This window comes from Sciurus carolinensis, chromosome 11 (genome assembly GCF_902686445.1).
Source record: "Sciurus carolinensis chromosome 11, mSciCar1.2, whole genome shotgun sequence".
Lineage (NCBI taxonomy): Eukaryota > Metazoa > Chordata > Mammalia > Rodentia > Sciuridae > Sciurus > Sciurus carolinensis.
Window position 1 is genome coordinate 85,976,816 of NC_062223.1, and position 16,677 is coordinate 85,993,492.

A 16,677-nucleotide genomic window follows, 5' to 3' on the forward strand; every position below is an offset into this window, starting at 1 on the left:
GGGTTTACCCAAATTAGTTTACTTTTCACACACACACACACACACACACACACACACAATGCTGCTATATATTTGGACATCTCTAATGATTACTTAAAAGACATACTACAGTTCACATGATAAAATAATAAATGGACTTTGGACTAAGTTACTTCCCCTTGATGAGTCTGTATCCTAACATGTAAGATGCATAAAATAATGTATGACATGACCACTGTATGGCATGGTAGAAAGATTTCTGGTGCAAATCTTAATTCTAGCATTTAAGAATTGTGTGATCTTATAATAAGATTTCGTGACTTTTCTAAGCATTGGTTTTACCAGGTAGAGAATATCAAGGAGGCCAGTCATTACCTCATGATATTATAGTGAGAATAAATTATGATAATGTGTGAGAAGGAACCTACAAGTGTAAGTGCCAGTATTCAAAGAATATTAATTCCCTTTCCCCCCTTCTTTCAAGATTACAATGAGAGTCAAATGTGATGATTACTTTTTGTAGTTTTAAACCATATATACTAATGTAAATTTTAGGTATTATTAATGTCTAAAGTAAGATAAAATACTAGAATATAAAATAACTTATCAACATATAAAACTGCATCTGATCACTGTTACTCACATAATCTATTATCTTATCTTTTATTTTCTAAACTCTCCCAAAATGTTGTCATGTATCATCACAACTGGGTTTATCTCACAGGATGTAAAAGATGAATTACAGATCTGACTTACAACTCCTTACTTTTATTTTCATCTTCTTAGTGAAACTTTTTCAGTTACTATATTAAGTTGTGAATTCTGTCACTTAAGAGTGTCTATCATGGCTCTACTTGTGTAGGAAATGAAATTTGATTATAATGTCTATGCACCAAAAACTGTGGTAGCTTTTGAACACAATTCCAAATATACAGAAGCTATGCAATATATTTGAACAACTGACATAATTTGCTCACATGTTTTGGAGATGTAGGTTCAATAATTTTGGGATGTGGTCCCTACTAAGATAGTTGGTAGCAAATGGAGATTTAATGAGGATTTGGTTTAATCACTGCTCCAGAACATTGCTTGCTCTTCAACGGACTATCAAAACACTTTATAAGTCCGTTGAAGAAGACTAAAGAAACAGAAGACCATAGAAACACAATAATATCTATGCTACAATAGGTAGTATGAAAAGATACATGCTTTAAGAAAGAAAAGAAAAATAGAAAAGAAACCAAAACAGCTCTGACCAGTGAGGTCAGGACAATTCACACACACTATCAAAAATAAAATTGATCCTCTGGGCAGGGGAACAAGGAGTACTATAGATCTAACAGTAAGGAGAATTCATTCAAATAAGAAGTCCTAGTTATTTTTTTTTCTAGTCCTAGTTATTATGACCCAGTTATTAAGGTGAATCAATTTCATTTTGAGTAGCTACATCTAGTGTCCCTGTCTTCATTTACATTATTTTTCCTAAAGTGGGGATCAAGTCAGCAATACCCAAATTACCTCTGTGCTTTATACCCTGTGCCTAGGAAATATTAGGCTCTCAATAAATATTTGTTGACTGAATAAACAAACAAAACCAAAAGCAGCACAATTGTTGCTATTCATTTTTTAATGAACAAGTTATCTTCAAAGATTTCTAATCCTTAAAGCTCTAAACTATAGCTTCTTACATCTTACTTAGTATTAACAGGAAACACACACTAGCAAGGAAAAAAGCTAAACTTGCTTATTTTTCCAAAGATGAGGTTTTACCTGATCCCTGCAGAGGTCAGCAGAGAGAAGCTAAAGTGGAGAGTCCTTGGGTAGGTCACCAGGTGGATTGTGCTGACCAGTTGGACGCTGAATGGTGTAGAGTTTTTAAAAGTTACTTCCTTTAGAAAATGAATATTAAATGTCATAAAATGAGTTAAGAGCATTAATGATAGTATTTGTTATTTCCTTTATGCCAGGCACTAAGCATATCTTATTTATTATGCCTTATTATATTTAACCCCATTTAAAAAAATAATGAGGCAGGTATTATAACACTTCACAAATAAGAATATAAAGATGAAACAGGTTAAATAACTTTCTCAAGGTCAGAGATTTAATTACTTATGCACCAGGATGTGAACCCCAAAGTGCCTGGCAGTAAAGCCTTTATTTTTAATTACTGTGTTATTCTGACTTCTACTCTGTTCATTGGGTACCAACTTAAAAAGTTCTAAAACATTCTTCAAACACAAATCCCACTAAGTAATTTTAAAAGTTTTTTAAATTAAAAACAAAAAGTCTAAGTTTTAAAAAAGTCTAAATGAAGTGTATGGAAGAACTAATCTATCTCATGATGGACAGTAGCTAAAACTCTTCTTTAACTGCAGCATATGTTGTTAAATTTCATAACCATTTAAAGATGTTAGGCAATGGCATCAATGATTATGACCACTGAAGTTTATTGGGGATGATGAAATTGATGATGTGTGCATTTCAATGAAACTAAAAGTTCATATGCTAGAAAAAGTCCTAGTTACTTTCTTAAATTTTTTTTAAATGAAGTATGCTGACATAAATTTTAAAATGATTTCTTTAGTTTTTGGGACACCAGTGCCAAAATGAGAGCAATCAAAACAGCTACCACCACAGTAACTCTTCAGAGTAAACTCTTGAACATTGTTGTTATTAATTATAAGCTAATGTCTTTGCACTGGTGGTTGCTGAAGTCTTGATTCAGTCAATTAATTCTAATGTGTAAACTGTATATACAACTCTTCCATTAACAAATTTTCACACCTGACCAAATTAAAAATCGTCTTTAATTTCAGATTAATTACTTTCCTGTATTTCAAATTATTGCCAAGCATAAAGTTATGCAATCTTCTTCTTGCTCCTGTCTGATAAGTTTTATTGTTCACTATCTTATTTACTTTGAGAAGCATGAAGAATCTTTTTGGCCACTGTAACAAGTAAGAAATTAAAGAAATTGAGTGAACTTAAAACTGTTGTTTGATTTTGACAGTATTCCTCTATCTAAGCCAATTAAATAAAAATTTTATTCTCCTCCTTAAAATATAGATTTTGAGAAGATTCAGGATTGTCAGTATTTTAAGTGACAAATTAGGTATACTTCAGGGCACTTTTCAGTGCTAGATCAAGGTTCCATATCTAGGACTAAAAAGATTTGAATCTACAATTTAAGAGTGAGAAAAAGTTTAGTTCTTCAGTGATAGGGTAGTCTATTATGAAACACGACAATGAGAGTGACCAAATAGGACATTTGGACTGTTGTCTATGAATGCAAGAGATAACTATTAAAACTTTGGCTTTGCAAAACACTACCACCTGTTAGTACTAATTTTTTCTGGTCATCAAATTTAAAAAATGCATGTCCATAGCACATATGTTTTCATTGAAAACAATAAAACACAATATGGATTGTATTTTCACCAAATGTTACAATTAATTGAATTTGGATCAGTTATTTGCTGAACAAAATTTATTCCTTACCCTGATTAAAATCCAAGAACAGGACATTTTCAGCAACACTTATAAATACAAAAAACAATAAAACAAATCTCCTGGCTTTTAAATGGACAGTTTATTTACTTTGGAGAACTAACAAAATCCATTAACTGTGACTTTTGAAGAAAATCAGCTTGCGTCTAAGACTAAATAATTTCTTTCACATAGTAGTAGCTGTCATGAAGCAGCTTAGTTACTGTTTCTCTAGTATCAGCCATTTGCAAGTGTCCTCATATTTTCCACATCATTGTACAATATTTGCAAAACAGTAGAAATAGAGACACTGATCTATTTATTTATTTATTTTTAGCAAGAAATGAAGAGTAGTTGAGAAACTGTCAATGTACTGGATTCCTGTTTAATAGTCTCTGGAAAATGTAGTGAGATTTCCAATACCACTGACTTTGACCATCATGGATTTGTACCCTGGCAGTATTTTGTATCATTTATATTATGGTAGGTAGGCATTGCTACTGAAAGTTCTGGAATAAAGTTGCAAATACATTTGGAATTTTCTCAAATCTCTCAGCAGCATGATGTAGTTGTGGCTTCTCTCAGTTTTACTGTTAAAATATTCAGGGTCTCAAAATTGAGCTCGTGTTTACATTGAAGAGGAGAAAAGTAAACTCAAAATTACTCCTTGTAGAGACTTACATATGAATTACAGGAAGGAAAGCAAGATTAGTCAGAAAAGTTAAATAGAAAAGTTGAGTATTCTTGCTTGATTTTGTCTCTTGATCCACATAACAAAATAATGTGTTTTATCATTGAAAGAGACCTTGGAGTTAATGTAATCCAGCTTCAACTCTGGATCCATGCACGTGGTCAACAGCCTTTATTTAGGTAATTTATAATTAGGGTAGAACCATTAAAACATTTTTTTCCCTGTTAATCAAATTGCTGTAATGTTATAAATTCTACACACTGATTCCAGGTCTGTCTGCTTAAAGAAAAGAGAATAAGTTGATTGGCCTGTACACATGAATGATGTTCCTTCAGATATGTAGGACTATTGACTCAGAAGGGATCTCCAGATCAATCTCATCTGCTTCTCTTAAGTTAGAGGTGGGTAAACCAAGACCTCTAAAAATGAAGTGATTTCTGGAATCACAAAGCTGTTTAACTGCAGAACCTGAGCTAGAAGCCAGGCTCAGATACTTCAAAAGCAGAGGTTTTGAAGCCAGCTTTAACAACCACCTTGCCTCCTCTGTCTCAAGTAGAGCAAACAGCATCTTCTACTTTTTTCCCAAGGGATGTGGCTTGAGTCATCAGACTATTCTGCATATCAAGTACCTACTGCAGTTTAGAAACTGGTTTCCCAAAAAGTGCCTGATACTGAAAAGTTCTAGTTCAGGATGAAAGATAATCAAACAACTAACAGAAATACAAAGTGAAAAGTACCTTATCTGAGAAATATAGGAACCTGGGTGTCAGAGTGATCACTGAGGAGTACAGTTGTGATATTTCAATTGTTGGAAAACTGATCTGACTTCTTCAACAGCAGCAATAGTTGCAGTGGAATCTCCCTATTTCAGTTGAGGTCTTGCTGATTAACCAAAATACACCATTTAAGGCATGGTTAATGTTCAGGAATAGGAAGATACCCTGGAGCATATCTTCATAGTGCTTCTCCAACAGCAGAGTTGTATACTTGTCAAGTGAAACTGTAAGCCTACCCAGTAGTGTTGTACCAAGATTCTTACCTTACCCTGTCTTCTTCCTTTTACTTGTTAATTATGTCACTTGATGCTGTACTCAAATAAAGTGCTTTAACACTAAATGAATTGATAATAAAGTAATTCTAAATAGTTAATTCTATAAACTATGAGAGACTTTCGGAAAAGTTTGTTAAAAATAAGGCTTATTAAGACATACTATGAAATTAATGTGGGTAAGACAGCAATAAAAAGATTGAGAAAAATTACAAAGTCTAAGAAGTATTTGGATACAGATTATTTCCCTAATGTCTTTGTTTTTGGTATATTATAATCATAAAATGGGGAAGATTTTAAAGAAAAAAATAGGCAACACACACACCAGTTTTAAATGAAAATAAAATAAAATATTTAAAGAACCTTTTTTATTATTGACCAATTTTTCAATAGGTCTTGTTCCTATTACATAAGTGAGTTCTTGCTGTCTGCATACCATATGCCAGAAATAGTTTGGAGAAATTTGCATGCATAGTTATGAACTCCTTAATCCTTAGACTGACTATTACTTCAATTTAACCAATTAGGAGACTTATTATTTTCAATAATATGTTCACATTATCACAGTTAATAAATTAGGGAAATGGAATTGCAGTTAGGTCTTGCAAAATGCACATTTCACAGCGTACTTTCTCTTTCGCCATCCAATGTAAAACCAACCATATTTCTTGTATAGGTGTATCTCCATTCACTATCATCCTGATACAGCCTTCTTTTTCTTTAATTCGTTTTGGGGTGAGAAAGGCCAACATCTTCACAGCCTATCTCCACTCTCAAGAATGTTCCTTCCCATTCTGGAAGGTCTCCTTAGCCTGTTTATCCATTTGAATACATATGTTCTTAGGTTTAACCACTCATTAATATTTTCCAAGAAATTGTTCCCAACTAAACTACTTCACTTCAATTTCCTTTTATAGAATAACAATCACTACTGATATTAATCCATTTAATCATCTACCTAGTTGTCCATATATTCAATAAATATCCATGTCAAACCATGCCTTAGGTAGTTATGGTTTGGATATGAGGTGTCCCCTAAAAGTTCATGTGTGATACAATGCAAGAGAAGCAAAGATTGGGTTATGATAGCCTTATCCAATCACTGAATTAATCCCTTGATGGAATTAATTGAATGGTAACTGAAGTCAGGTAGGGTATGACTGGAGGAGGTGGGTCATTGGGTGTGTGCCTTTTGGGTACATATTTTGTATTTAGTGAGTGGAATCTCTCTGTTTCCTGATCATCATGTAAGCCATTTCCCTCTGCCACACTCTTCTGCCATGATGTTTTGCCTCACTTTGAGCCCTGAGGAATAGAGCTGGCTGGCTATCAACAGAAACCTTTGAAACTGTGATCACCCAAATAACTTTTTCCTCCCCTAAAATTGTTCTGGGCAAGTCCTTTAGTTACAACTGTGAAAAAGCTGACTAAAACAGAAATAGAAATGATTGGGTTATTGAGAGCCTTAACCCAATCAGTGAATTAATCCCCTATGGGATTAACTGAGTGGTAATTGAAGTCCAGGTAGGGTGTGGCTGGAGGAGGCGGGCATTGGGGGTATGCCTTTGGGTTATATATTTTGTATCTGGCAAGTGGAATTTCTCCCTGCTCTCTGATTATCATGTGAGCAGTTTGCTTCCACCATACTCTTTTGCCATGATGTTCTGCCTCAACTGGAGCCCTGAAGAATGGAGCCTCCTGTCTATGGACTAAGATCTCTGAAACCATGAGCCCCCAAAATAAACTTTCCTCCTCTACCATTGTTATTGCCATATCTTTTAGTCACAGCAGTGAAAAAGCTGACTAAAACAGGTACTCGATAAATATTAATTAGATTGATTTTAAACAAAATGCAGAAGTTGCTATGCTTAATCTGTTCATATGATTATTGCTTGACCACCTAATATGTCAGGTATGTGTCCATTAAAATGACAATTGACTACAGAGGTTCTGCCAGCATTTGTTGATTTAACACTACCATTATCAGTTACTATTCCAAGATTCTGCATGTTAACCTTTGTTTATTGTCACATCATATTATAAGATAGGTACAATCATTACCCTCATTTTGTTGATGAGGAAACAAAGGCACAAAAGATAAAACATTCCCAAAGTCGTGGAGCATGTGTTTAGTGGAGCTAGGATTCATAAGTAATCTGAGCTCAGAGCCTGCAATCTTAATTATTATACTATGTTGCCTAAGTTAGCAAACACAAGGGTAAGAATAAATACAATATATACTAAAAAACAAACAGAAGGGTATTCCCCAAGGAATTCTTTTGGATTCTGAAGAAAGATTAGGAGTTAAACCAGGATGGTTATTGGGGAAGGTCTGAGGCAAAACATTTTTCTATATGCAGAAAGCTTTACTGTACACAAAGGTCTCAAAGAAAGGAAGACTACAGCATTGGAGGTAAACAAGTTTGTCAATTTAGCATTATGGGGAATATTTTGAACTGGGAGGAGTAGGGAGGATAACTGTTCAATTGATTTTAAAGAGAATTTTTTTAAAGGGGTTTTAAAAATCCTTCTCAAATATTATTTTATTTGAATAATGTATTACTTTAATAAAGTATAATCTGCCTATAAATTCACAGATAATAAAAATAATAAATAATTAATCCACAGATTTTAAAATCATATTATATATAAATTAAAGCTGTCTCAACTGGAAAATAATTCTTTATTATACTTTTAAGTGTAAATTCATCTATTTCCCTTTTTTCTAATTATTACTCTGAGGTCAAATAATTGAAAAAATCTTACAAATTATGCATCTAATCAAAGCAGAATTTCTAAATTCATGATTTTAATAAACAGAGCTGAACTACAAATATAATGAAGATATTTTAATTTCATTTATCTAACTAGTTATTTTTGAAAAATATCAGTGGAATAGCTATAATGTTGCTGATGCCCTACCATCACACAAAGATTCTCATTTTCTACTAGAAAGCAACAGAGAAAGAGCCTACAGAGTGGGAGAAAATCTTTGCCAATCATACTTCAGATAGAGCACTAATCTCCAGAATCTATAAAGAACTCAAAAAACTCTACACCAAGAATGTAAATAATCCAATCGACAAATGGGCTAAGGAAATGAATAGACACTTCACAGAAGAAGATCTACAAGCAATCAACAAACATATGGAAAAATGTTCAACATCTCTAGTAATAAGAGAAATGCAAATCAAAACCACCCTAAGATTCCATCTCACCCCAATTAGAATGGCGATTATCAAGAATACAAGCAACAACAGGTGTTGGTGAGGATGTGGGGAGAAAGGTACACTCATACATTGCTGGTGGGGTTGCAAATTAGTGCAGCCACTCTGGAAAGCAGTGTGGAGACTCCTTAGAAAACTTGGAATGGAACCACCATTTGACCCAGCTATCCCACTCCTTGGCCTATACCCAAAGGACTTAAAATCAGCATATTACAGAGATACAGCCACATCAATGTTCATAGCTGCTCAGTTCACAATAGCCAGATTGTGGAACCAACCTACATGTCCTTCAATTGATGAATGGATAAAGAAAATGTGGTATATATATACAATGGAATATTACTCAGCCATAAAGAATGATAAAATTATGGCATTTGCAGGCAAATGGATGAAATTGGAGAATATCATGCTAAGTGAGATAAGCCAATCTCAAAAAAAACAAAGGACGAATGTTTATCGCTAAGAAGTAGATGATGACACATAATGGAGGGTGGGAGGGGTTAGTGTTAGGGTTAGAGTTAGGGTTAGGGAGGGGGGCAAGAAAGGAGGAAGGAAGGACTGTATAGAGGGAAAAGAGGGGTGGGAGGGGTGGGGGGGAAGAGAAAAAAAAACTAAATGAATCAAACAGCATTACTCTATGTAAATTTGTGATTACACAAATGGTATGCCTTTACGCCATATACAAACAGAGAAACAACATGTATTCCATTTGTTTACAATAAAATAAAAAGAAAGCAACCTTTTAAATGGTTCCTTTAGGTATTGAGAAAGGATGTCACATTCAATCATTCCTACCACCTTAGAGAATGACATTGGTAATAAAGGTAATGATTGCCAGGTGCTGTAGTCCACAACTGTAATCCTAGCAGCTCCTGACGCTGAGACAGGAGGATTGCAAGTTCAATGGCAGCCTCAGCAACTTAGCAAGGCCCTAAGCAACTTGTAAGACCATGTTTGTATTAGTCAGGGTTCTCTAGAGGAACAGAATCAACAGGAAGTATGATTATAAAAAGGGGATTTATTAGATTGGCTTACACGACCAGAGGCTGGGTAGTCCACAATAGCCATCTGCAGGCTGGAGAGCTAGAAGAACCAGCAGCTGCACACTCCAAGACACAGAAGCCCCAGAACAACAAAGATTAACAGTGCTACCCTAGTTGGAGACCAAGGCTTCTGGAAACTACTTGGAGAATCACTGGCAGAGTCTGCTTTGGAAGAGTGAAGAAGCAAGAGTCTGATATCCTCAGACAATCAAAGCAGCAATCAAGAACCTTTTCAAGGAGCTGAGCTTGCATTGGCATCTGCTTCCTTGTTCTTCCAACTTTTATTCTGTCCTATTGGGTGATGCTGCCCACACTTAGGGAGAGGCTCCACTTCAGTTCACTATCCCACGTTCTAGTCATTCCTAGACATGTCCTCATGGACACACCCAGAAGTCTCTTAATCATTGGCATATCTTAATCCAATCAAGTTGACAATTCAAACTAATCATTACAATGTCTCTAAATAAAATATTAAAAAATGGCTGAGAACGTGGCTCAATGGGTTCAATCCCCAGAACAACAACAACAACAGGGGTAATGAGGTAATGATTGTAATGTACAAAGCTGTTCCCCCCACTCTTTCCAGTGCAGCCATTTTCCCCACCTACAACCACTTGTCAATCTGTGAACATGCTAGCTAGCTATTGGTTCATTAGTCAGCTTGCAAGTATCCTTCTCCGTTATTGGTCCCCTGTTAGCCCAGCAGAATTCAACTGCTTCACGTAGCTACCCTGCCATCTTTTCTCATGCTTTTCTCTCTCCTACTCACTTTCTCTATCTTCCTTGCTTTTCCACTCTCTCTAACATGTGCCCTTTCTCGTTCCCTTTCTTTTCCCCTCATTTTCTCTCTTACCCTGCAGGGAGACTCTGTTTGCTTAGTAAACTCCCTTATGTGATTTCTTGTGTCCGGCATGGTTTTTGTGGGATTCCTTACAATGATAATACTAACAATTACAAAAAATAAAATTTACTTAGCACTATGTGACAGTGCTAACTGCTCCCAACACTTCATTTAGACATTATCTTCCAGCCCTTTACACATATCACTCCATTAACTTCTGGTCTCTATTGTTTCTCATGAGAAATCTGCAATTATTCTTAGCTAGTTCTCCTGTGTATAATGCACTTGCTTTCTCTCACTACTTAGAGTACTTGTATGGGCTTTTTGTAGTAATTTGTCTTATTTGTTTGTATTTATCCTGTGGGAAGTTTACCAAGTTTCTATGTGGCTTTTTAAAATAAAAATTGGGAAAACTTTAGATAATATATCCTTCTTTTCTCTTTTTCCAATCATTATTTTCTCTACTTTCCTTATAGAACTCCAGTTACACATATTTTAAATTGCTTGCTATTGTCTGAGAGGTCACTAAGATCTATTCATTTTTATTTAGTCTCTTTCTCTTTTTATTTCAGTTATGTTTAAATCCATTAGTTCAAAACATGTTATTACTAAGAATAATAGTGATAATAATACAACTAATTGTACCTTTTGAGAATGACAGAGAACTGATTCATTATCTTAGAGCTGATTAAGCAATAGGAAAAGATCCGTCACTTATCCTGTGTTTCCTGCGTAAATTCTACGATTATAATTGAGGAGGGTAAATGCTCTTTTTAAAATTATTCCAGATAAGGAAAACAAAGTTGACAGAATTTTAAAAACACACCATATTTTTTTTTACCTTAAATGAAATGGCAGGTTGAAAAATTGAACAATCATTGCTAACATCAGAAAAAAGTGAAAACCAGGATTACTTGCTTCCTTTTTTAAGAGTGTATCAGCACCTATAGACTTGCAAAGGGATCAAGATGATCTGATTACTACTCTGAATTCATCTGCTAAGTATGTTTTGGAAATACAGGGGAGAGAGATACATGGTGAACTATATCATGAACATATATAAGAGATGTGTAGATCTGGGAAGCCCTTATAGTGTAATGGCCTGAGTTCTTCAGCATATACACCACAAGGTAAATTAAGAGATGGAGTAGGAGTCTATAGATTAAAGAGACATAAAAGACGTATCATGTTATATAAAGAACACTAAAAGCTTAACACCAAAATAACAACCCAATCAATAAGTGGGCAAAGGAACTAAACAGACACTTCACAGAAGAAATATGAATGGTCAACAAATATATGAAAAAATGTTCAACATCTCTAGGAATTAGAGAAATACAAATTAAAACTACACTGAGGTTCCATCTCACTCCAGTCAGAATGGCAATTAGTAAGAATATAAGTAGCAATAAATGTTGGTGAGGACTGAAAATTGGTGCAACTGCTCTGGAAATCACTACAGAGTTTCCTTAGAACACTTGGAATGGAACCACCATTTGACATAGTTATCCCACTCCCCAGCATACACCCAAAGGGACTAAAATCAGCATCTTAAAGTGACACAGCCACATCAATGTTTATAGCAGCTCAATTCACAATAGCTAACTCTGGAACCAAACTTGGTGTCCTTCAACAGATGAATGGATAAAGAAAATGTGGTACATATATATTAGAATATTACTCAGCAATAAAGAAGAATGATTTTATGACATTTGACAGTAAATAGAGGGATGGGGAGACTCATGCTAAGTGGAATAAGCCAATCCCAAAAAATTACAGGCCAAATGTTCTCTCTGATATGTGGATACTAACACACAACGGAGTGATGGGGGAGAATGGATGTCCATTGAATTAGACAAAGGGAATAAAGGGATGGAAGAGGGGATAGGAATAGAAAAGACAATGAAATAAATCTGACATAACTTTCCTATGTACTTAAATGAATACACCATAGTGAATCTTCACATCATGTATATCCAAAAGATTGGGATCCTAATTAGAATAAGATATGCTCCATGTTTGTAAAAATATGTCAAAATTGACTCTACTTTCATTCATAACTAAAAACAATGAATAAAAAAGTACACATTGCAAAGAAAAGACATCATATTAAGCTTAAAAATTGGGCAAGAGTAAAATAGTGTCCAAGGATTTGTAGGAACATAAAGAAATATATAACACAAATATAAAGAAATATAAGCAAATTATTACCTTTAAAGTCATTTTAATGGTTACTTTTGGAGGCAGGAAAAGAACTATGATTACAAAGGTCACATAGAAATCTTTTAGTAGTTAATAAAGTTGTATTCATATTCTAGGAATGGTTCTAGCACATTTACCTTATAATAATTATATAAAAAATTCACTAAGCTATGTGTATTTTGTATGTTTTTACGCTTTTGTTTTTTTATTTCGCAATAAGATGGTAAACACACACCCACCACAACATATTGTCCATTGTTTTTTGCATGTGCAGGTATTCGTAGAAAACATATACTTTAAGAAAGAGGGAGGAATACAACTTTTAAAAGCAGATTTTAGTTGAACTGCTTGTTACAAAAGAATGTAAAAAAAAAAAACTGTCATTAGGCCAATGATATATTTTTTATTAGAGAAAATTCCCATTGGACTTATAATTCTGGTAAAATGCAAAAAAGATACATGTGCAGGTGTGGAAGCATGGAGATGCTGTGCTGGCCAGGATGTCCAGGCACCATGCAGAGGGGGAAACAAAGGATAAACTGGAAGAAAGGGTAATCCCTGAGAAACACGGTGGCCTCATCTTTCCTTCAGGTTCCTCACTAGCAAGCCAAGTGACTTTGGATGTATCATGTGTAAGAAATGGTAAGAAAAGTCTTGCAGTGATACTTCACTATGATAAATGAAGGTTCAGTTTCAGACTGTATGGAAACGCTGGAATAATGGGCCCAAACTAATAAAACTGAGTTTAAAAGCAACACACACACACACACACACACACGCACAAGATTAAATTACTCGGATGTCAGAGTACCATGCGAATTTTTCCCCTTTAAAAGATATTGATCCATTTTGAGTTGAGTTTTGTGCAGGATGAGAGATAGAGGTTTAGTTTCATTCTGCTGCATATGGATTTCTAGTTTTCCCAGCACCATTTGTTGAACAGGTTATCTTTTCTCTATTGTATGTTTTTGGCTCCTTTGTCTGTGTTTTTGGTGAGGCAGGGAATCTCTTGCAGGAGGAAACTTGAATTGAATATTTGTTCTGATTGCACAGGTCTATTTAACCTTCTTTCTTCAGGATGGACTTGATTCAACAGACTGGATCCCAGGGTGGCTTAATGAAAGAGCCCTGACCACAAGTCAGACTGATCAGGTTTGAATCCTGGTGCTGTGATTAAATGATTGAGTGATTTTGTCATTTAGAAAAAAAAAGATATTGAGGTCCTATCCCCCAGTAAGTGTGCTCTTACTTGGAAAAATGTTTTTTTCAGGTGATTATGCAAAGATAAGGTTATTAGGGTTGGCCTTAATCTACTATTGCTGTGTTCTTATAAAAGGGAGAAATGTGACATAGACACACACACACACACACACAGAGAACACACCATGTGAATACGAAGATAGAGACAAAGTCATTCATCTTTAAGCCAAGGGACAATGATTGCCAGAAAACCTCTAGAAACCAGGATAGAGGCATGGAGAAGAGAACAATCCATTGGTACCTTGATCTAATATTTCTAGTGCAGGGCTATAAGAAAATAAACTCCGGTTGTTTAAACAGGAATTCTGTTATAATAACCCTAGCAAACTTGTACAAGGAGATAGTAACTGGGGCTCATATAAGAGCAAATTCTGGGGTTGAGAGGAAAGGCACAGGGAGGGGCCCTGTGGGACAATGTGGAAACATTAAGACTAGAGGCCAGGAGACAATCTTTAGGAATGCTGACAAGGTCAAGGGTTTACTATAGTGTGCAGGGTGTGGGCCTGAATTCTTCAAGATAAACAGTCAAAGAAAGGGTAACTCCAGAAACCAGGAAATTATGTGACATTCAGAACATAAATATAGACATATACTGATGATCACATGTGCTTGGGTATTATTTTTATAAATATGTATGTGATTAACAATATATGGAAAGAAATAGGTATGCTTTACTAAAAATATAGATATGTATATACATCTGGGTATAGATGTAGATATGTGTGTCTATATATTCATGTATGTATAGAGAGAGAAAAAGAGAGACTCTTGCTATATACATGTAAACAGTTATATGAAAAATAGTTTGCCATAAGTTTAACTAATGTATGTGTATTGAGTGTGGAAAGAAAAAGTCCTCTTCATTCAGAGGCTTCTATCCTGCACACCCGGAAATAAAATAAGTTGAAAGGCAACTAAAAAGATGAAATCACTGTCAAGGACGGGCACCCAAGGAAAGCAGTTTTATTTTTGATGTTTTGAAGTCATAAGAGTTATTTCTGCAACTGTACTACTTGATTATTTTTCCTTTTTTCATTTTCAGTGTTTGTCTTTCATGTCTTGGGGGCAAGGACATTGGTATTGCTATCTGCATGGCCACACCACAGTAACATCTCCCCTTCAGCAAACTCAGAACAGTCCACAAAGCCCACCCATTACACCACTGCTATTAAGAGATCACATGGGCAGCTCTGTTGGTTACATTTTCAAAGCCTGAAAGTGCTAGAGTCAGTCAAGAGGGCTATCAGAGAGTGACTTCTCACTGTGGGTACTCACTATGGGCTCCTAAAGCCAAGAAAACCGTCTTCACATTTTCTTCCTAAATAAGTGGATCTTGGGTAGGCTGTGTCCTGAATCAGTAAGTGGGTATAGATAGTTACTCGACCAACAGGAAAGAGGGATAGAAAGAAATGATTATTTAATTCCAGAACATATGTAATAAGAGCTGCCATTTGTTGAGTATCTACTATGTTCCAGGTGTCTATTTGCTAGTCCCTTAATATGCTATTATTTTATTTAGACTGGAATACTAGTTTACATTAGCATTATTATTCTCATCTTACTGGAAAATTAGCTGAACCACAGATTTTTTTTGTTTGTTTATGGTCATAAACAAATAAGAATTACGTCCACCAACTGAACCTAGTCTGACAACCAGATCTGTCAATTTTCAATCTACTATGCTGACCAAGAAAAATAATGGTTATAAACTAAGATGCAAGTCTTTTTGCTCCAAAAGTTTGTGTTTCAACCTATTCTTGACAAAAGAACTGACCCTGCTTCTGCTGCTGCATTAGTTCTCAAGATAAAGAGCTAATAAGTCTTAGAACTTCCACCAGTATGGTCCTTCAGCAGCCACTAATGATAGGATTTTCCTCTCTGACATGCCTGTCAGCAGTTACTGCCTGGGATGTTTGTCCATGACCTGCAGGAGGAATTCCAGGTTGAGAAAGAAATTACTGCCATCCAGATACCTTGGAAATATGGTAACATACATTTAGTGGAATAAATAAATAATTAAGTAACATTTTTTTAACCCACCAATATGTGATTTCATTTTCTTCTCAATGTTATTTGCACTATGTGCACAGTCATTTTTTCCTGAACATATCATGAAAAAAAAATCAACCTTGAACACAGGCAAAATTTCAAGTGAAAAATTTACTTTCATGTTTTATTACCATTTTATGCCCAAGGATGTCCTTCTGTCAGATTACAGGTATGTACCAGAAACAGTAATGGTCATAGGTTAATCTTGTTAAAAATATTCAGAGCATACTTTTCTCACCCCAAACCACCAAAATCAAAGAAGCAAACCAAATTGCAAAACCATCCACTATCCAGCAATAGAATTAAGTCTCTGTTCATAAAGAATTTGGAGGGAGAACAACATCATAAAATAAACCCTAACTCAACAACACTTAGTCTTTTTGACATTTTGACTCCTGCAAAATGTGCTAGGTGAGCAGAATCATAGGAAGGATTGCTTTATATAAGAGTCGCTGAAAAATTACAGGGCTCTCCTGGATAGAACAAAAACTCTACTGGGCCAGCCAAACAAAAGGAACCAGCTGTTAACAGGAAAGGGAAAACCTCTTCATTCTTCTCTCCAAAGGAAACAAAGAAATATTAGTGAAGCAGAAATCATTTTGCATGATACTCTGACTTCTGAGCAAAAGTACAAGAATCTTTTAATATCGAAATGATGTTCCTTGTTGAAATAATGGCTTAGAAAATGAAAATATGAAGAAGAAATGACATCAGAAAGATTTTTTTTTTTTTTGCGGGGAATGTGGGAATGCTTTTCAGAAAAATACATCTAGGGTTAAAGACAGTTTATTGGACTGGCAGGTTTTCAAAGGTGGTGGCCAAAATGTTAATGGAATTCTCTAAGAAGC

The 16,677-nt window shown here is 35.1% G+C and overlaps 1 protein-coding gene across 15 annotated transcripts in view; it reads right to left on the reverse strand.

Moving 5' to 3' along the window:
• Dlg2 (discs large MAGUK scaffold protein 2) overlaps positions 1 to 16,677 on the reverse strand; it is a 2,079,243-nt gene that overhangs the window by 532,035 nt on the left and 1,530,531 nt on the right. The window lies entirely within an intron of this gene.